General features: G+C 49.5%; 1 protein-coding gene and 1 long non-coding RNA gene across 4 annotated transcripts in view; both read right to left on the bottom strand.

Moving 5' to 3' along the window:
• Positions 1-506, bottom strand: part of LOC144735249 (NFX1-type zinc finger-containing protein 1-like) — a 41,605-nt gene extending 41,099 nt beyond the window's left edge. For 2 of the 3 annotated variants that reach the window (XM_078617747.1, XM_078617749.1), the window contains exon 1: positions 399-480. The gene's annotated coding sequence lies outside the window, so the exon portion shown is untranslated. Of the gene's footprint in view, positions 1-398 lie in introns of all 3 variants that reach the window. The other variant, XM_078617748.1, reaches the window with a different exon arrangement.
• Positions 507-14,242: 13,736 nt separating this feature from the next.
• LOC144735203 (uncharacterized) lies at positions 14,243-19,251 on the bottom strand. The gene is made up of 2 exons (XR_013588589.1): positions 16,608-19,251; positions 14,243-15,327 (listed from the first exon to the last, which is right to left on the bottom strand). It is a non-coding gene; the product is annotated as an uncharacterized LOC144735203 (long non-coding RNA).
• Positions 19,252-21,418: the final 2,167 nt, after the last annotated feature.

The following is a 21,418-nucleotide window of genomic DNA, read 5'->3' as shown; positions in this document are numbered from 1 at the left end:
TTGTTGCGGTTGCACCCGATTCAAGAGCTGAATGGCTCACAGGGCTATACCTAATAAATGAACTTGAACTTGAACATTAAAATAAATAGAAATACTGAAAAGTCTGCAAGCGCCACTTTTTCAACACAATGCAATGATGACAATCACACTACGTTGACGATATTATCAATGACTAGTATTATAATGATAAGCGACAATGATTACAACAATCGGGGGCTTTAATTTTTAGCCGTAGCTGTCTGGCCGGGGCTGAGGTCCGAAACATCTATTCCGCACCACCGCAAAGAGCGCGCAATGGGGCATCAACGTCCCCGTGGTGCCTGCCACAGCAGACCCTGCCCAGGGGTCTCCCACGAGACTGATAAAACACTCGGCGAGAAACGAAGCCACCCGCTCACCCCGATGGCGACGAAGATGACACTCACTGGCGGTGGAGGACGGTTTACTTGCTTGGTAGATGGGTGCTGGGCTGAGATGGCTGATTTGGGGTCGCTCGAGTGGGGCACGCATCCTTTATAAGCTCTATCCAAAACCCTCCCCTGGCCCCCAATCATCCACCCCCTGCCCGCCCCCCCTCCCCCTGGCCGCCCCCCCTCCCCCTGTCCTCCTCCCTCCCCCTGCCCGCCTTCCCCCTCCCCCTGCCCTCCCCTCCTCCCCCCTCCCCCTGTCCTCCTCCCCCCTCCCCCTGTCCTCCTCCCCCCTCCCCCTGTCCTCCCCCCTCCCCCTGCCCTCCCCTCCTCCCCCCTCCCCCTGTCCTCCTCCTCCCTCCCCCTGTCCTCCTCCCCCCTCCCCCTGTCCTCCTCCCCCCTCCCCCTGTCCTCCTCCCCCCTCCCCCTGCTCTCCCCCCTCCACCTGGCCTCCCCCCTCCCCCTGTCCTCCTCCCTCCCCCTGCCCGCCTCCCCCCTCCCCCTGCCCTCCCCTCCTTCCCCCTCCCTCCTCCCTCCCCCTGTCCTCCTCCCCCCTCCCCCTGCCCTCCCCTCCTCCCCCCTCCCTCCTCCCTCCCCCTGTCCTCCTCCCCCCTCCCCCTGTCCTCCTCCCTCCCCCTGTCCTCCCCCCTCCCCCTGCCCGCCCCTCCTCCCCCCTCCCCCTGTCCTCCTCCCCCCTCCCACTGTCCTCCTCCCCCCTCCCCCTGTCCTCCTCCCCCCTCCCCCTGCTCTCCCCCCTCCACCTGGCCTCCCCCCTCCCCCTGTCCTCCTCCCCCCTCCCCCTGTCCTCCCCCTCCCCCTGCCCTCCCCCCTCCCCCCTCCCCCTGCCCTCCCCTCCTCCCCCCTCCCTCCCCCCTCCCCCTGTCCTCCTCCCTCCCCCTGCCCGCCTCCCCCCTCCCCCTGTCCTCCTCCCCCCTCCCCCTGTCCTCCTCCCCCCTCCCCCTGTCCTCCTCCCTCCTCCTGTCCTCCTCCCCCCTCCCCCTGTCCTCCCCCCTCCCCCTGTCCTCCTCCCCCCTCCCCCTGCTCTGCCCCCTCCCCCTGTCTGCCCCCTCCCCCTGTCCCCCCCCTCCCCCTGCTCTCCTCCCTCCCTCTGCTCTCCCCTCTCCCCCTGTCCTCCTCCCCCCTCCCTCCCCCTGTCCTCCCCTTCCCTCCTCCCTCCCCCTGCCCTCTCAAGCCGTGGCTCTCGGCTAAGTCGTCGTCGTCACTTCTGGGAGTCGCTGCGATTTCTCGTCATCTGAGGAGTCTACGGCACATCGGTCACGTGTCCGTCGGGTTTCTCTTTGCCTGGGGGGGGGAGGGGGGTCATTGTTGAGGGGTCTCGCGAACCGCACGGAGGAGCAGCGGCAGCTTTGCTGTGGTGGCGTGTGTGTTTGGCCAGTTGTGTCTGCCCTTGCAAAAGGTATATAGCGAATCTCGGATTGTCTCGCCCGAGGGCGAAGTCAAAGTGACGAACGGCAAATTCGTCATCGAGGAGTGGTGCTCATGTCACATGTCTAGCCAGTGATTGCATTTCCACATTCCTTCCACATTCCTGTGCCGGGTGTGCGTATAGTCATAAGACAACCGTTGATGACTTTCCCAACAAAGTGGTAGGAATGTTATTGACCCCAAAAAGATTGTGGGCTGAGTCAACCCCCCGCCACCCCAACCTAGATTTGAACTCTCACCCTTCCGATTGCGTCTGATGCGGGACTTGAACCCGGGATATTTGGGGTGGTCGCATTGACATCCACGGATGAAATGCGCCTTACAAATGTAAATTATTGTTGTTGTCCACTACGCCACAGAGGACCAAGCACACGTGGATACTGCATGCCGATTGTCACGGTCATCATCATCATTAACATCCATGGTTATCATCATTGTCAACGTCATGTCATGGGCATCATCACTCTCATCGTCAGCATGTAACCATGCTCAGAATCATCATTAATCACGGTTATCATCGTCAGTAATTATGGTCAGAATCATTAGTAATCATGGTAATAATGATTAGTAATCATGGTCAGAATAATCAGTAATCATGGTCAGATTAATCAGTAATAATGGTTATCATGATCAGTAATCATGCTCAGAACCACCATGCTGATAGTGCTGATTGGGCATGACGCGGCTCGGAGTTGACGGTGGCCGGTGGTCGAGACTAAGAACGGAGCGGCAGCCAAAGAAGGAGCGCGTCCCGAGGGACGTCCCCAGCGGAGACGGAGCAGCGGTGAGCGCAGCTCGCGAGCGAGGTAGCTGGTTGCATCGCGGGGTAAGACCATCCAGCAGTGGATAGATCACGGCTGCTGACGACGACTGATTTTGAATGACACACGTCAACAGCGCAGCGCTGTATCCTTCAGTGCGCGTCTCGAAGGGGCTTTCTTTGATTACAGTGTAACAAAATAATGTTGTTCCTGGGTAGTGTCACAAAAGCAAAGTTTGTGTGGAATAATAGCCATTGCCTATACCTTCTTAGGCATAATGCAATAAAAAAAATAACACTTCGTACCCAGGAACAAGAGTTGTGTTATATTTAGTCCCATGGCAGACGGCACCGAAGCCGCGTCCTTCCTCCCTCCCCCCTCGCTTTCGGTCACTTTCGGTCACCGCCACCAGAGAACTTCCCTTGCGCAGCAAACGCCGCACGTCACTGACGGGCAACTGCGAGCGTGGGAGGCAAGTGGCGAGCAATGACGAAGAGGAGGGAAAGTGACGCCCTTCCCAAACGATCTCCTCCCGTTTACCACTGAGCCAGTAGTGGACATTCCACGATCCTGCGGCGGGAACGAGGCCACGTATAGGACAAGCATCGTTGACTTCCCCACAAAGTGGTACCAATTTTATCGACCCAGGAGGAATGTTTTTTTTAAACAAGAACTGCACATTGTATAGCAGCAGCTCCCCAAGGTCGGTAGTTGATACAGTACACGTGTGTACAGTGCCCTGTGCAGAAATGTGTACAGTGCTTAACTAAATGTTTTATTTTGCTCGGGCAAAGCCCACTGAGCTGTAGACGATTCAGAAGCAACCTGGCCTCGAAGGATGCCTCGACGAATTGTCGGCTTGTAATGTAGAGATTTAGAGCAGCCACAAACTCCAAACGCAAGTTGATTCTAAATGTGGAGAAAAATCCACGCGACCACAGGGAGAGAGAGAGAGACACCGCAAACTCCAAATACACATCAGCAGCAGGCGTCAAGGGTCGGGATCGAACCCACGACCTCCTGCATACCAGGCGAGGTAGTCAACATCTCGCCATCGTTATCAATGACAGTATCATAACCCTAACCCTAACCCCTAACCCTAACCCTAATTTATTTTAGCTCATTATTAGGGTTAGGGTTAGCAATCACTCCCCCCTTGTCCCACACTGCATTTAGACTCTTACTATGCACCGACAGATAAGCCTTGTTTTGACCATACTTCACCACGCCGGCCACGAGTGCGGCGGGTTGGTGAAGGGGGGGGGGAGGTTGAAGGGGGGCACACACTGGTACAGTACAACAACGCGTTTCACGAGGAGATACGCGGCGAGGGGCTTGAGGCTTGGCAGGGCGATCGGGTGGGCGAGAGACGCCGACTGGCGCCGCAGGAGTCGCGGTTAGCGATGATTTCCGCCACCCCAACGTGGCCGACCAGCGGCCAGGTCACGGCCAACCATCACCCACGGCCTGCAAGGCGCGGTGTGGGGTGGGGGAAGAGGGCCCCTCATCCAGCAGTGGATTGACCAAAACAAACAAAACAATGAAAACCACCTTGGCAGTGTCACCAGCGTGCATCCTTTTTAAGAGTCCTAACCTGCGTATGGCTCTTAATCTGTGGGCTGTGCCAAACCTAAGAGCCCTCATTGTTACTGCCCCAGCTTGGGTCACTCAGCCAACACAGCCATCGTCACAACAACCACCACCGCCAAACCAGCGGCCACACCTCGCCAGCAAGTGCGTTATTATTACAACTACTATAGCAACTGAGCGTTCTCCCCCACGGGGATTTTCACCACAAATATGCAGAATGAACTCACTTGTACAGATGCCATTGTTTATACTATTTTTATATTTATTTAGATCAGCCATGATCTATCGACTGCCCTACTCCACCCCCTTCACCCCAACCCCACAATGATGTCATTATCTCATCAGAATATGTATTGATACTGTAAGAATCCGATGGCCTATACAAAAGCTCTTTTGTACATGTCCAATGAGAAAGTTACAAAAACAAAAAAAACATGGCATGAGTGCAGTGTACTGAATAGGAAAGTTAAGCAAATTACTAAAAATAAACACAAATCTATTCCCCAATAGCCAAAGTCCCATCACCGCCACCCCATATCTCCTCCATGGAAATGAATAATCCCCCCCGAGACACACACACGGAGTGGGAGCTTCCGATCCAACAACAACAGTCGGGCGGGTCGCTTGCCAGTCAACGTGTGTGTACTTGTGGCCAGGTGGGGAGCGGTAGTGTAGCGGTGAGCGCGCTACGCTACGAACCTGGCGACCCGGGTTCCATTCCCGCTCACGATCAACACCAGTGACAATTATCTAAACCGATCCTGGGCCTCCCCTATGTCGACTCAGCCTCAAATGAATATCTGGTGCAGTGGTGTAAACATCGCCACTGGGGAGACAAAGGCGGCCGGACGTGGTTGCTGGCCACCCACCCCCTCTTGTGTGCCGTGGCGGCCTTCATAGGTGGCTACTCGCTAACAGCACTTGCCCCTTCAGCCTGTTAAAGGCTACACGGGGGATCTTTGTCTTTGTGTGGCCAGGTGACGCATCGCGTTATCGCGACTCGAATGCGACACCGCCATCCGCATACAAAAGGCTGAATATCGCGGGGGGTTACGTTGTCGGAATGTGGTTTGGCACACGGAAACCAAACACGGACAACATTACAATTGAAATAAGCACTGTAGTGTATGTAGAATAAACAAAAAACTAAACAACTTAAATACACATGTGTAGTGAGTCACAGATAGAGACTTGGAGGCAACACATTTATTCAACTACAACACACGGGGTAACTTTCCCCTTAACAGAATAACAACCTATGGTGGTGACCACCAGGCTAACTACACTAATCACAACGTAACTGCTACTATGGACCGAGACCAACAGCTTGGGTCCAGGTCCACGTGTTGGAGACTCGTTGAACGGAGAACGTAGACGAAGGTTTCTTCCAGGATGAACAACAACAATCCTGGTCCCTCTCGGGACCCGGCTTATATTCTCTGCGGCCTGGCTGGCTCCGCCCTTGGTCACGACCGCCTTCGATAATCCTTGGGAAGGATCTGGATCCCAATCACGTGACCACCCCTAGCCCCCACTTGGGGCCCCCTTTGTAGACTTAACTGGTCACGTGTCCTCTCGGGTCAACCAGAGTGCCATAGCCTTTAGTAACTTCATCCTTTGGCCGGCACTCCCACACCCTGTCCTGTAGGGCTGGCACTGCACGCCAAGCGTGGTGCCATCCAGCGCTATCAATCAGGACTCACCGGGCTCGTCTAGGGCCGGTACTGCACCCACACCCTCGTGGTGTCCGCGATGTCGTTACATCGCACGCCGTGCTTCTCTATGACCGGCACTGTACAGTGACATCCCGCGATGTCACTGCACATGTAAAAAAAAACATACAAAAGTCATTTTTCCACAATAATTAGGAGTATAAATACTTGAATAGACACTGTACTTACCGACAACGATCCGAAGCGTGTGTATTGTTTGTCTGCGAGTGGGGATCGGCAGTGCAGTGAACCCGACCACCCGAGTTCGATTCACGCCCAACACCATTGACGATTATCTGAATCGGAGCCAAAGGCAGTCGGGCGTGGTGCAGGCTACCCCACTACCCTCGTGTGCCACAGTTCCGGCCTTCATAGGTGCTGATTCTAGATTTGAAGCTTTCGTGACTGCAAGGATTCATACTCTTAGTTTTTTCGGTAAAGTCACGGAGGTGAACATTTTTTATAAAAATTAATAAAAATAAAATAATAATAAATCACGACGTTTCGGAGGCAACACAAGTCTCCATCATCAGGTGGGAACGTCACAGCCAGATTTGCTGTATCAAGTGAGGCATCATAGGTGCTGCTCGCCAACAGAACTTGCCCCAACAGTCTGTTCTTCGGCTACACTGCGGTTCTAGATCACGTAAACATAAATGTGTCGTTGAACCCGCCACCACCACCACCTGACACGGCCAATAAGTAAGGTCTGTCACGTAAACAAACGTGCCAATTCGTTACTAGTGTAATACCGTCGAGGACTCTTGGACACCCGGGGTTGAGGCACACGTATTTATTCCGCAACAGTTGTCACAACCGCGGACATACAATACTGGAGGGGGTATCGGCCCCCTCACCCGGCTAGCTGGGAATACACTGCTAGCTATCTCTGACCTACCTCCTAGTCCTCCACTAACGGGCTAGGGGAGGCTGTCTGGCCCGACACTGGTAAGTCGGGCTACGGTACCCGGAGTCCCAGAGCACTAGTTCTGGTTCTCGGGACCACGCCGCTGGCTCGGTCCTGCGCGGCCCTGACAAGGGCGGCGTCCCAGGGGAGTCCAGGGCTCTAGCTAGACGATCTTCGGTCTTCACTGGTTTAGCTTTAACATTCTGCCCCGAGCCCTCTGACACATCCCCCTTTATACTCAACCCCCGCTGAGGGGTGGGGCCCCGGGCTGCCTGGTGCGGACGTCGTTGAGTGCACCCCCCCCCCGTGCACTCACGTAGCCCCGCCCACTGTGTTTGTTTCCCATAAGCTGCCATGCATAACGGCTCTCTCTCTAACACCCCTACACTAGTAAACCCATAACATTTACAATTGTAGTATGACGTTTCGCCGGTGATTACAACCAGCCTCATCAGGCGATTAGCCAGAATTATGAAGAAGTCTTCTTGTATTCGGTCTTATATCGAGGTGTGGGAATGTCATCACTGTGATGACATCACTAGGAATGTCATTCTGAGAATATGCAGTACCTATTACACTGGTCTACAATTTTTTAGACGTCGTCTGCTTCTGAGATGAAATGTGCTGTTTATTATGGATTCTGATGCGCTGAATTCAAATATGACAATTAAAACAACTGATTGGCTACTGTTCCCAATATATTAAAGTTTTTACATTTTACGTCTATGTATATTGTGTAGATAGAGTTGTACTTATAAATTGTAAACCTAGGTCTTTTCATGTGTTTATGGTTGCTTTACATGATAACATGTCACCTGTCCTGTTCATGTAACACTTTAAAAATCAGCAAAAGGGTTAGATAAATAAAATGTATGATGAAACAAAAGGCAAAAAAACTATTATGGATATATATGTACATAGTTTATTTAGTCCTTATTCAGTGTCTACTTGGCTTGTCTCTTGTATTCATTAAATGGAGCATCTCTTGCCACTGTCCAGCAATAGTCTGCAAGCATTGATGGGCTCCATTTGCCCTGAGAGCGTTTCTCCATCGTCGCAATGTCCTGGTGAAATCGCTCGCCATGCTTGTCACTCACTGCTCCGCAGTTCAGTGGAAAAAATCTGGATGAGAGTGCAAACATTTATCTTTAGTGACATGTTGCAACTAAAGCTTTTGTATGCCTTGAGGTTTTCCACCAATGCTCTCTAGTTGTCTGCCTTGTTGTTTCCAATAAAATGTGTTGCCACTAACTGGAAGGCTTTCCATGCCGTCTTTTCCTTGCCACACAGTGCACTGTCAAATGCATCATCTCGAAGAAGTTCATGACAAAGACACCATACTTCATCTTAGCTTCACTTAACCTTGGAAATTTTCCACGGAGGTACTTGAAAGCTGCTTGTGTTTTGTCCATGGCTTTGACAAAGTTCTTCATCAGACCCAGCTTGATGTGTGAGGGTGATAACAACATCTTTCTTGATTCAACAAGTGGTGGATGCTGAATACTTTTCCTCCCAGGCTCCAATGACTGTCAGAGTGCCCAATTTATCTTGATGTAGTGGGAATCTCTCGCACGACTATCCCATTCGCAGATAAAACAGCAGTATTTTGTGTATCCAGTTTTCAGACCAAGAAAGAGAGTAACAACCTTCAAATGGCCACAAAGCTGCCAATGATATTGGTCATAGTTTATGCACCTCAAAAGTAGTTTCATGTTGTCATAGGTTTCCTTCATATGGAATGCATGACCAACTGGAATTGATGGAAAAACATTGCCATTATGCAGCAAAACAGATTTAAAACTCATCTTCGATGAATCAATGAACAGTCTCAACTCATCTGGATCATGAACGATATTGAGGGCTGCCATCACACCATTGATGTTGTTGTAGGCTACAAGATCACCTTCCATGAAGAAGAATGGGACAAGATCCTTTTGACGGTCACGGAACATGGAAACCCTAACATCACTTGCCAGGAGATTCCACTGTTGCAGTCTGTAGCCCAATAGTTCTGCCTTGCTCTTGGGGAGTTCCAAATCCCTGACAAGGTCTGTCAGTTCACCTTGTGTTATAAGGTGTGGTTCAGAGGAGGAGGATGGGAAAAAATCTGGGTCACGTGACCTTGATGGTTCAGGACCAGAAGTTTCATCTTCTTCCTCGTCTGACTCAAGTGACCATGATTCTGGTGCATCAGGAACAGGCAGTCCTTCTCCGTGGGGTACTGGGTGTATAGCTGATGGAATGTTTGGATAATGCACAGTCCACTTTTTCTTCTGTGACATACCTTTCCCAACCGGAGGCACCATGCAGAAGTAACAATTGCTGATGTGATATGTTGTCTCTCTCCAAACCATTGGCAATGCAAAATGCATAGATGTCCTTTTCCTGTTCAACCACTAGCGAAGATTTGTTGCACAAGTGTTGCAGCATATGTGTGGGGCCCACATCTTGTCCTGATCTCCAATTTTGCAACCAAAATTAAGGTGATAGGCTCTCTTAACCATAATGGCTATGCTGCGCTTTTGTGATGCAAAAGTAACTTCACCACAAACATAGCAGAAGTTATCTGCTTTGTTCACACAAGTACGAGGTATCTCGGCTCACTTTGGCTAAACAGAAATGTGTCCCTTTGCAAAATCCAACACTGACAAATAAGAGAGCACGACACTGTATGATTTCTAGAGCTGATATAGGGAAATTTGTTCAACAGAGGGATGGAAGCCTAGTATGATTGCATCATCCATGACTTCTAGGAATAACATGATACAATTAATATCATGTATGATGAAATACCAGGTTCAGATTGCATCATTCATTGTTTTGCTCAAAAAGCAAGTACTGTCCAAACCCAGTCATATATTTATTCATAGATCCAGTCAAATATGTATTTAGTGATTTCCTGTTTAAATTTAGATCCCTTCTTTTTATAACTCACTTATCCTCCACCATTCCCAAGTCAAGGGTCGTATACACTGACCAGTAGCATATCTTAAAAACTAGAGCCAATCAACACATTTGAAGCATTATTTTCATTCTCAGTGACCCAGAATTAGTAGAGTTGACTATATTTATTTCGGAAGCATTTTGGCTCTAGACCAGTGTTATTGGTCGGGTTATTCATAGTTAATCGAAATTTTAGTGGAATGCTTTTTATCCATAATAAAGGTTTTTTGGTTAGATTGCATAAGTATACATGCGTCATAACCCTCCACCACCCGACACAGCCAATTAGTAAGGGATTTGTCACGTAAACAAAACGCCAACTAGTTACTACTTCAGCCCACCAGTGTGTTGGAGAGTAAATCCTCAACATTTACAATTTGAGTACGACGTTTCGCTGGTGATTAAATCCCGCATCATCGGGCGAATTGCCAGAATAGTGAAGCAATCCACCTATTTTCGGTCTTAAAGAGAGTAGGACGACGTCATCACGGAACCCAATCAGGTGCAGAGATCACAGGCGGAGGGGGGGGGGTAATGTAATAATATAATAGATTAGTAATCGGTGAATAGTATGTGTTTACTCTATAAGGAATTTTAATTGTAAGATGTATTACTTAATAATATCTCTCAATTTCAATGGATTCTCGAATTAGTCTTGGCCAGTCATAATTAGTTTTACACAACACTTCAACGTTATCAAAATCAATTGAGTGTCCTTGTTTGCAAGCATCTTGTGCAACTGCAGCCAGTTGTCTTTGAGAGTATTAAATATTTCTTTGGTGTTCTTTTAGTCTTACGCTAATGTTACATCCCGTCTGTCAACATATGGTAACCTGCATAGGCATGCAAATGAAGAACGTTCTTGTTAATAAGTTTCCAAGCAGAGTTTCGCCTGCAGCTATCAAAACGGTTACAATCATTCATGTTTCTCTCATATTCAACGGATTCTCCAATTGATACTGGCCAGTAATAATTAGCTGTACACAAAACATCAACATCAAAATGAAATGAATGCCCTTGGTGGCACACGTATTCTCTGCAACAGCAAACTAAAAATAAAATAATTGCAGTGTTGATTAACTGTGAGCCACCCATAATAGGTACTGCACAGTCTCTGCATATTATCAGATCAACATAATGTATGTTCAACAATCTAAACGTAAAAGTATTCCATGTCTGTTGATATTAACTGTGGGTAACCAATAATAGGTACTACACAATCTCTGCATATTCTCAGATCAACATAATGTCCATCAAAATCAACATAAACGCATTCCACTGTCTATTGATTTACTGTGAATAACTCAACCAATAATAGGTACTGCATATTTTCAGATTAATATGATGCGTTGTAATGTACAGGTTGTTTTAAAAAGATGGACCCAATTTCAAAGCAGTATATTTCACAATGGCAACATGTTACAATTACACAAAAAGTTACAAACGGTTTAATGAGTTATCAAGTTTTACTAACCATTTTATAAATGCTCTATGTGCCCTCCACCTGCTGTACGGACAACATCGAGACGATAGTTGGATTCTTCCCAAATGCCTCTCAAAGTGTCTTCTTACACTGAAGTCACAGCTGCCGTGATTCTATTTTTGAGGTCATCCAGATTTTTCGCTAATGGTGGCACAAAAAGCACGGTCTTTGACGTATCCCCTATCCAACGTTGAGGCAGTGTGTCTTGCGAATGACTGAGGCTAGGTGCTGTTTGTACGCTGGGCGAGGCATCTAGCGGTAATAATTTAAAACCCTATGCCCTTCCCTTTCAAGTGGTAAGAGTTTCATTCATGGGCGGTTCATGGTTGCGGAGCTATAGCGATTTCAAATCGGGTCCATTCTTTAAAACACCCTGTATATGTAGCGACAGTACCGAGGGAAGAGTGGTACTGTACGCGAGGTGCCGTTCTATGACACCAGTGTGTGTACTTCATTAAGCGGCTCACTAGAGGGCAGGGTCTGGGTGTCACAGAGATCAGGTCAGGACATGACAGCCTGCGTGAACCCGCGAGAGCACGTGACCGGACGAGGGGGCACGGGGACCCCCAGAAGGGGGTGAGGGGGCCACGTGGTATGGACCGAGAGCCTCCACGAAGGATCTAGAAGAGGGTGTGGCCAGGGGCAGAGCCCGGTCACGCCGCAGCGGATATAAGCCCAGTCCTGAGAGGGAGCTGGGCTGTTCGACCCGGGAATGAAGCCGTCTTCTTTGATCCTCACTCTTCGGTCTTCGCGCACGAAGGCCAGGCAGCGTGTTAGCTGTCCTGGTCCAACCACTTAGTGATCCCATTCAAGTGGTTAGGTGGTTAGGAGCGGTGGCCACCACCCTATGTAGTTTACCCGTAATATACATAGTTAACCCGTGATGTACATAGTTAACCTCGGAGAGTTGCACAGTTATCTGTTATGTTAGCCAGTTCGAGTTGTGTTAGTAAATAAACGTGTTGCCTCCAGGACTCGGTGTGCGCCTATTTAGAACCCACTACATATATGACTACATTAACCCCCCCTCTGGTCTTTCCACCTGATGGGATAATAGTGATGCCATCACCATTGCTCCTTTATTTAAGACCAAAACAGGAGGATTTCTCCACAATTCTGGCTAATCGCCTGATGAGTGCGGTTGTAATTACCAGCGAAACATCATACTCAATTTGCAAATGGCGTGGGTTACTCTCCAACACACCGGTGTGCTAAAGTAGTAAAGAATTGGCATGTTTTGTTGATATGACATCCCTTACTAATTGGCTGTGTCGGGTGGTGATGGGTTTGAGGACACATTTACGCAATATAACCCAAAAAACCCTTTATGGATATTGGTCACGAAAGCCTACGACGTGTTATAAAGTCTATTACTACCGTCAGGGCTATCCATAGAAGGGTACGGGGCCCGGGGCAAACCCCACCGTGTGGGCCCCCTGACAGCTTCAAACTAAATCGGGAGTATGACATCTAACAGCGTGACGTCAAAACGCGACCCCCCCCCCCCCCAAAGCGCGGGGTCCGGGGCGATCGCCCAGATTCGCCCTACCCTAGGGACGGCTCTGACTACCGTTTACCAATTGTGACTGGTGGCAACGGGTTCTGTTCGCAACAGCGCCACCCAGTGCTGGCAACTGGGTTCAAGCAAGCGTGGCTCTGCTGATGATGAGACACTGAATGTGCTCCCAGAAGGCCGTGTGTTTGTGTGGCTGATGGGTTGTGTAAAAAGTTAATAACTTTTAATACAAATGTAATAAACCCCATTCAGACGACGTCGTGACTTCAGAGTTGTTTATTCGTTTTCCGTTCACAGCCTTCCACCGCATTCGTACACTCGGTTCCCTTGCTCCTTCATGCTGCTGGCTGACAGCTTGAGGGGGAGAGAGACTGCCGCGGCCCGCCACGTGGCTGGCTCGGGACCACGGCACCAGCCACGTTACTTCCCCCTTCGTTCCTCCGCACACTGACCACGTGCTATCTTTTTCCACCCCTTATAATCCCTGGCCCACGTAATACCACGCAGCCAATCCTCAGCCACACCCCTGGAACTTTCCCGAAGATACTGTCCAGCTCCAGGGCCACGCCCCTGGCTCGACTCCCCATTGGTTGCGGGCTGAGGCCAGAAAAACCTATCATTATCATCCAGGTGTAACCTCACATTGCACAAGTAACCCACTACATATACAAACCACCAAATGACTCATGGGATGTACCAGTGAGTCTACCAAAGTTTCAACAACCAGCGATATACGTCAGAGATTTTAACAGCCACCATACAGAGTGGGGATATGCAATGTCTGATGAAAATGGCGAGGTGCTTGTGCAAGTGGGCATCACAGTGCCACTTTCACCTGGTCACACAACCCCCAAACAGAGAGGCACCTTCAGCTCAGCCAAGTGGCCAAAAGGCCTTTTGAGACTAGGCTCCAAAGAAAGCTGTCTCTGGTGTGGACCAATCAGTTTCAAAGACGATGCATATATTATCAGAGTACCGTATGTTTTTCGTATGCATTCTGACCACAAGTATTGTGGTTAATGCAGATATGATTCCTTGTAAAAGGTTTCAGTTTGGTGTTTTAACATCTCAACACCTGTTTTGTTGCCAGAAAAAAGGGGAAAACCTATTCTCAAGTGAATAACTTTTATATTTTTTTTTACGTGGAGGGACAAATATGGGAAGGAGGCGTTCAGAATCTTAATTTAACCAATCTGATTGGACACCGAAGTAGGTGGGTCGCAGTGACATCACTCTTCGCGATACGATGTTAAATCTCACGACGATTGTCGCGATACAAGTTTTCATTAACTCTGTAATCGTGTATTCCGCATAACTTTCGTCTTGTGTTTGTGCTTTTCCATAGCCAACTTTAAGTATGGATAGCTTAAATGTTAATCACTCATAACACGCATACACATACGCTGTCAGAAGATTGACGCCACTTAACCGAGACGCCCGTGAATGTATCCAAAAGAGTTTAACAGAGCCACTCGTTGAATGGGATTAGATCTATTTATTAAAATAACACATTACCATTGTGGTTCATGCCTTACAAAATACACATGAAATTTACTCAATTGTATTCTTGGTTCTTTCGGTAAAGTCACGTAGAAGGGAAATAATAAAATAATATAAATATAAAACAATAAAAATACTCAATTGTGTTTACGATATTGTCCATACAGTACAGTAAACCACTTAAGTCTACAACGGAGGAAGAACAGAAACACGACACGACACGATCTCCTCTCTTTCTACTGAAGCCCTCTCGTCGTGGCTAGCAGCAGACATCGACATTCTAGCTTCCTGAGCACATTGCCGTCATATGCAAGAAGAGAACGCAATTGGGATTACACACAACAGAAAACATCGCACTCCTACTGGCAGACAAAGGCCCACTTACGGGCAAGTACAATCGCCTTGTGCTGCATAGAAACAGCTGCCACTGGGGTGAGGGAGGTGGGGGTCCCATTAAAATGTTCAAGATGAGATGCGAAGTAAGGCGCTTTAAGTTGCTGAGGCTTATGATGCGCCCTCATAAATGAACAATTATTATAAGAGTGAACTTTAATTATAATTTCAGAAATATTTTGTCAAGACATGAACTGTTTCAAAACTATACAATACTCTTTGATTCTTTCGGTAAAGTCATGCCTACGTGACTTTACCGAAAGAACCAAAGAGTATGGATTCCTGCAGTCACGAAAGCTTCAAATCAACATTACAATAGTTTGTGCATCGGACGATACGATTCTCATGGATCTTATTTTGTATGACGTACCATAGCATCACTATATGGCGGTAACCCAAGCCCAAGGTGGTGCTCGTCACCAATGGGGCAGTGTGTCCGGGACTTTTTGTTCAATAGACGGCGGTGGTGGCGGTGGTGGCATGCGACCCTGCTGTAGTGAAACAGCCGTGTGTCTAGGGGCTGCGCCACCGGCCTGATTCACAACACCAGCTGCCGCCGGCCACCGTGACGAAGGGAATGCCGGAGAGCTTGGGAGAAGAAGATTAAGATCGGCCTTTCTTGTTCTCTTGGCGTGTGCCCTGAAGTGGGTGAACGTCCGCCGTGGTGACCTATGATGGCACAACGACAAGGGCAGACAAATGTTTTTGGTTTCTAATTAAGCTTAATAATTTTGTCACTATTGTGCTATCGGTCGCATATCTTGAGTCAGAGAATCCATTCAGATCACTTTCGGAGCAACACAACCTTCCGTGTTAGAGGTCCGCGAATATCACAAAGCTATCGCTGAGATCCCTTCAGGTGACCCTTTGGTCCACATAGAAGGGGCAGCACTTTTCTACCTGCTCTGCCACTGAGATGTAATCATAACCTCAACTTGTAACGCGCCGCCGCCGCACAGTATTCGTTCACTCCTCTCCCTCACTATTCTCCCGTAAGAAAGAACAATTCTGAGGCGTGAGGAGGAACCACAGACAAGTAGGAAAGCAGCCATGTGGTGAGCCGATGCCATTAATTGCCTAAGCTCCAAGATCCGCTTCATATAAAGGTGTTATCTGGCAATTTAAAGAGTGTTTACATATGGGAGGAAACCGGAACACCCGGAGAAAACCCAAGCGTGTGAGGGGGAAACACTCTATCTCCTGGCGAGCCAGGGTATGGCATCTCCTCACCAGGGAACAAATGCAGCTATGTCCTTGTCGTGTCCGCCTGCAAGTACCCAGCCATGTCAATGTCTGAGGAAACCAAAGCTGCAGCTAGTTGGCCGGATCGTCATGATCCCGACCAACACGTGACTACAGTTACACCTCCTGCCCAGGCCTTAGGTTCAAGGCCTGTGGGGCCAGCACTCCGTGTTGTTCAGCTCAATGTGGAATTACTATTTGCGGCTAAACGTGATGTCATTCATGAATTAGCCACTTCATACAACAACGACGCCATCTGTTTACAGGAGACCCATATTCTAGATGACCAGGCCGGGTGTTTCCAGATAGCTCGATATGACCTTGTTATTTATTCAGTTCACCCAAAATATGGCCATGCACTGTACGTGAAATGCGAACTGGTTGACATCCAGCGGCTGCCACCCTCCGTTGTCTGCAATACAGTACGCATTGGCGTATATCCTGTATGCAATGTATAAGTAGTGACATAGAAAGGGTCACTACGGCACGTAGCGCTGGTTACTGGTAGAGAGCGGGATTGTGGGTGTAATAGCTATTCCCTCTGTACCCCGTGCCTTGATGCCGAGTGTGCCGAGCTACTTCGACAATGTAAAGTCTGGTTTCCCGGAGGTAGTGTCACATCTGATTGAAAGCCTCAACATCGTGCAATGTGCTCGTTGGGAGAAACTTGTCACCAATGCAGACTTTTCTAAGTCAAGTAGAAATACCTGGGCACTTGTCCGCAAGCTCGGTGCTGCCCAGCGACCGCCAGCGTGCAATCGCCCACCAGTTACATCAAATCAAGTTCCGAGTCACCAGGTGCAGGTCGTCACAAAGCCAGTCGGGTCAAGGCCACGTGAGCATCACGTGGCCTTGAGTGGCGGAAATACCGGCATAGTGAGACAGAAAACCATTACGGGCCATTCACCACTGCCGATGTACATTCTGCACTTCAACAAGAAAAAGCTCCTGGTTCTAGACAACATATCCCTTGAACTATTGAAACACCTTGGATCTCACGCACAGGTCTGCCTAGCAAGGTCACTACGTACGGCGGGTCTCTCCCTTGCTGCTACGATGTAGCAGAATACTATGCACTGGTATGGCCTCTATAAGCTCACACCAAATTGGTGAATGTCACCCTGAGAACCATCTCTGGTGAAAGCAGGACAACCCCACTACCGTGGCTGCCAGTACTTTGCAATATCCCCCTCGCCAAAAAAATGCATCAAGCTGCAATGGCCAAGATGCTCGACAAGGTACAACACGCAGCACCGGAGTTGCCCCTTCACTTCGACATCTTCAAGCCTCCACCCGTGCGTCTGAAGAAGTCCCGACACCCAGTGTGGGCTATACCACAGCCTGAAGACCCGCACTGCATGGGGCGAAAGAATGGAGATGTGTGGATGTTGCCTAACAAGGATCTCGTCAGTGATCCGTCTGTCCAGATTCCTGGCTTCGACCTCCCAAGGTGCCAGTGGGTTCAGTTGAACCGCTTCCGGTGTGACCAGGGTATGTGTGCCGCTTCCGAACATCGATGGGGCGAACTACATGACATCCCACTACTGTGGGAATCCAGGAAGCTGGAGACCGTGGTTCACATCGTCTCTGGCTGTGAATTCCGTCAGGATGTGCGGGAGGACTGGTTGTTGTTGCCCTGCACGTGCAGGAGGAGGAGCCTGTCACATGGCTCTGTGGTTATGTGGGCTGACGTATACTCACATATAACATTGAGAAACATTTATTTATTTGTCTTGCACATCTAGGACTCTAACTGTATGACAGTCACGTGTATAATAATTCGCTAAATAAATAAACCTCCTCGCCACCCACCGGAAGGAAGTTTTGCAACATCAGTGTGTGATCCACCAACCCTCACTGCTACCTCCACAGTGCTGTCATAAAACTGTGAAACCTATATTTTAATTCTCAGCGGCTTTCATGCACCAGTGAATTGACCTTGGCTGGTATCACATAAATACAAAATAGCGAAGCCCTCCAACGCCAAGACTAATCTCCCAAGGAAGAATTTGCCCTTGAACGTAGAAAACTAATTTCTTTAGAACGGATTTTTGTGTTTAGTTTGCTGTCATCCCCCCGCACCTCCAATCAGCATGGTTGGCTACTTACGATGCGAAAGCAGTTCACCAAACATAAATACGACCTAAAAATAGCAACATCGCCTCCACCGACGGCGATGACAGACCCTCCTCCTCCATTCCGCCACGGTGGCGAGATGTGGTATGCAGGAGATTTTGGGTTGGATCCCGACCCTGAAGCCTGTATATTTCGAGTTTGCATGTTCTCCCCGTGGTCGCGTGGATTTTTCTCCAGGTCCTCCAGTTTTTCGCTCCACATTTATAATCAGCATCACGCGTTTAGAGTATTTGGCTGCTGTAAATTTCCACGCGATAAGCCACGTCGTCGAGCTATTATTTGTGGCCAGGTCGCTTCTGAAAAAGATACATAGCTCAGTGGGTCTTACTTGGTGAAACAAAAATAGTTTACTGTTTTTTCTAGTTTAATTCCTGCCAGGGTGAAACGTTCTCCCTACTCGGCGACCTCTCCCAGCCAAACTGCCACAAGGCAAGAGTCGGCGGACGCCGTTTGCAGACGCAGCTTGCGGCCATGGTGGTACGGAGATGGTGGGAGGGGGGTGGGGCGGCACAGCACGGCCTGGCGGAGGAGGAGCGTTCGCGTCTTGGCTCAGGATGTTCATTAATTTCCTTTATCACACGCGCACAGGCACGGCAGAGAGGGAGAAGATCAGTAGCGGTGGTTCGGCGCAAAGATTGGGGCGTTGCTATTCCATCGTAGGATCCTTAACCGTCCATAGCGCGACAATGAAAAACGAAAATTCCTGCAGCTTGACCAACAAATATCAGAGTGGACCTCCCCAAACGCGCACCTTGGTTAAGGAGGCAAGCTTTGCCGCGTTTGTTGAGCATTATGCCTTGTCACTGTTATGTTACGATTTGTTATTTCTGATGTACGTGTTTTTTGTGACTTTAATTGAAAGTGATGTTGTTTGAAACTTCTTTGTGGTCTGTTTGGGGCACGGATCGATCAATGTTACATTTCGTATCCAGGCAGGACTTCCTAAATTTTCAGATGAATGCGACAGCCGGAAGCACATCCCGAGTATCCAGAGATATATACCCATGTTACGTACCCACTGTTTGTGTGTATGCATTATGTACACCCTAAAGACCCCAGGGTGGTCAATGTAACACATTCCTGCGGAGGGAGCTGGTAGAAACGTTGGGTTGCTCGGTCAATGGCCAGGGTCAACGGTGGCGTGGTGTATTCCGCAAATATGCCCGACTGTGAGGGCGGGCACAAGCCGGCGTGAGTAGGTTAAACGTTGAGTTTTATAAGGGCACCACGGGGTGACCATCCCCTCCCCACCCAGCCCCACCCCCCCACTCAGCCCCTCCCCACCCTCCCCTCCCCACCCAGCCCCACGCTCCCCATCCAGCCACTCCCCACCCTCCCCTCCCCACCAAGCCCCACCCTCCCCACCCAGCCCCTCCCCACCCTCCCCTCCTCACCAAGCCCCACCCTCCCCACCCAGCCCCTCCCCACCCTCCCCACCCAGCCCCCCCCTGCCCACCCTCCCCTTCCCACCAAACCCCACCCTCCCCACCCAGCCCCTCCCCACCCTCCCCTCCCTACCCAGCCCCTCCCTCCCCACCCAGCTCTTCCCTGCACGACGGACACAATAATCCCCTGTGGACTGGTGTAACCAGGAGGTTCCTACCAGTATAATGGGGCGTATGTAGATGATCTGACAGAGGTGGTTTGTAGTTGCGGTCCGGTACGGACATCTTGAGTGGAGCCACATTCGTCTCGGGGTGGCCCTTCGCCAAAAGTACAAAGTCAGAGCGATTTTCTGACTCATTTGAGTCAATGGTTGGTGGTGTTCATTTCCCGTTCACAGCCCTGTAGAGCCAATGGTGCAAAAATTCTGCACAAGGGCGAGTCTCTGCACGGGACAATCGTTGTTTGAATTCCTCGCAGTGGCACTTATTTATTTAATTACCGCAGAGGGAGGGATCATTGGCTGTCGACCCCCCAACCAGGATTTTAACTCGCAACCTTGGCATTGCGAACGGCTCGCACTACCACTGAGCTACCTGGCCGGATAAAGTGAATGTGGAAGTTGGTATTGCTGCAGTGACCGTTGTCTTTTTTAAGTAAACATGGAGGATCGCAGTGACCTTGAGGTGGGTGTCGTTGTGATCCGACGTGGCACAGATTCCAGGTAACGGACTGGAACTTACCTGAGGGCTATGGTCTCAGCCACGTGCTCCGGCCCTGCAGAGCTGTGCCAGAGCTCTCGGTTTTGTGTTGAAATTTCTAATTGCGGTCCACCGTTGACTCGGCCCATTATCCCACCTGGGCCGGTAAAACGAGTACCACTTTGTGGGATTGTCAACAGCAGTTTCATGAATGACAAAATGTACCCACTCCTCCCCCTCTGCCTCCGACCCCTTCCACATGGGAATGTCGAACTTTCACCACGGGGAAGTTCAGCAGATTAGAAGACCGAAGTAACATTTTAAAAATTCACGCTAAATGAGACACACACGTTGTAATTTTGAAGGTAATTATAGTTTGAGAAAATGTGGCTTTATTTATGGAATAAAAACCAGGGGTTTGACAAACACAAGAGAATTAATGCACAATCGCCATCCCGGCATGGATGAAAAATTTGGTTCGTCTGCGTACGTCCGGCCGACCAACAGGACCATGGTATTCTGTTAGCAATTCTCCACTATCTAGGCAGGTGGACAACTTATTTGTAAGTGTGAATTATAGGCCCAACTGGTTTACAAGCCAGGCCAAAGTAAGGAGCCACTTCCTGTTAACATTAATGATGACCCACGTCCATAAAAGTGTCTGAAACGTCATAGCGTGAATTATTGCATTGTAAATGTTTAGTAAATGGATCATTCATGCGTGACTATACTTCCTTCTTCACCGTAATGTCAATTAAATGTTGTTGTACCTGTAACAAAAAAAAACGGTGTCCAAAACACACGTCCAAAATTGTGGAACTGCCCATTGAACGAGCGCTGCCCATGGAGCAGAGTAGCCGCATGATGCCGCCTGGATCTGGGAGACGCGTCGACTCGGCCGTGCGTCGTCTCAATATTAAAGGCAAAGGTGCAGCCCTGCAATTGCTCACTCACGCCGCTGGTGGCCGAAGGACCTCCGATAGAGGGAGCTGCAGAGAGACCCTCCACTGGGTGTTTGGCCTACTCTTTCACACCGGCCAGACGTCTTTGAAGAGGTGGGCGTATCCACACTTTACTCCACCATAAGTGACCTGTCGATCGACTATTTATACTGCTGGGCGGATAGACGGGGTGGGGGTTGCGGGATTTAAGAAACTCGCCCCATCATTTCAACTGCCGCGTCGTGAGATGGAATCGAACCAGCGACCTATGAACCACAAGGCCAGTGTGCTGACCATGACACAGCCGTGGCAGGTGGACAAATGTTTTCTGAGTGAATTTCAGAGGCGCTTCTGCGG

Source organism: Lampetra planeri, chromosome 54 (assembly GCF_965212315.1).
Source record: "Lampetra planeri chromosome 54, kcLamPlan1.2.h2, whole genome shotgun sequence".
Lineage (NCBI taxonomy): Eukaryota > Metazoa > Chordata > Hyperoartia > Petromyzontiformes > Petromyzontidae > Lampetra > Lampetra planeri.
Note: the sequence above shows the minus strand (reverse complement) of the source record. Positions and strands in the feature narration are given on the sequence as shown.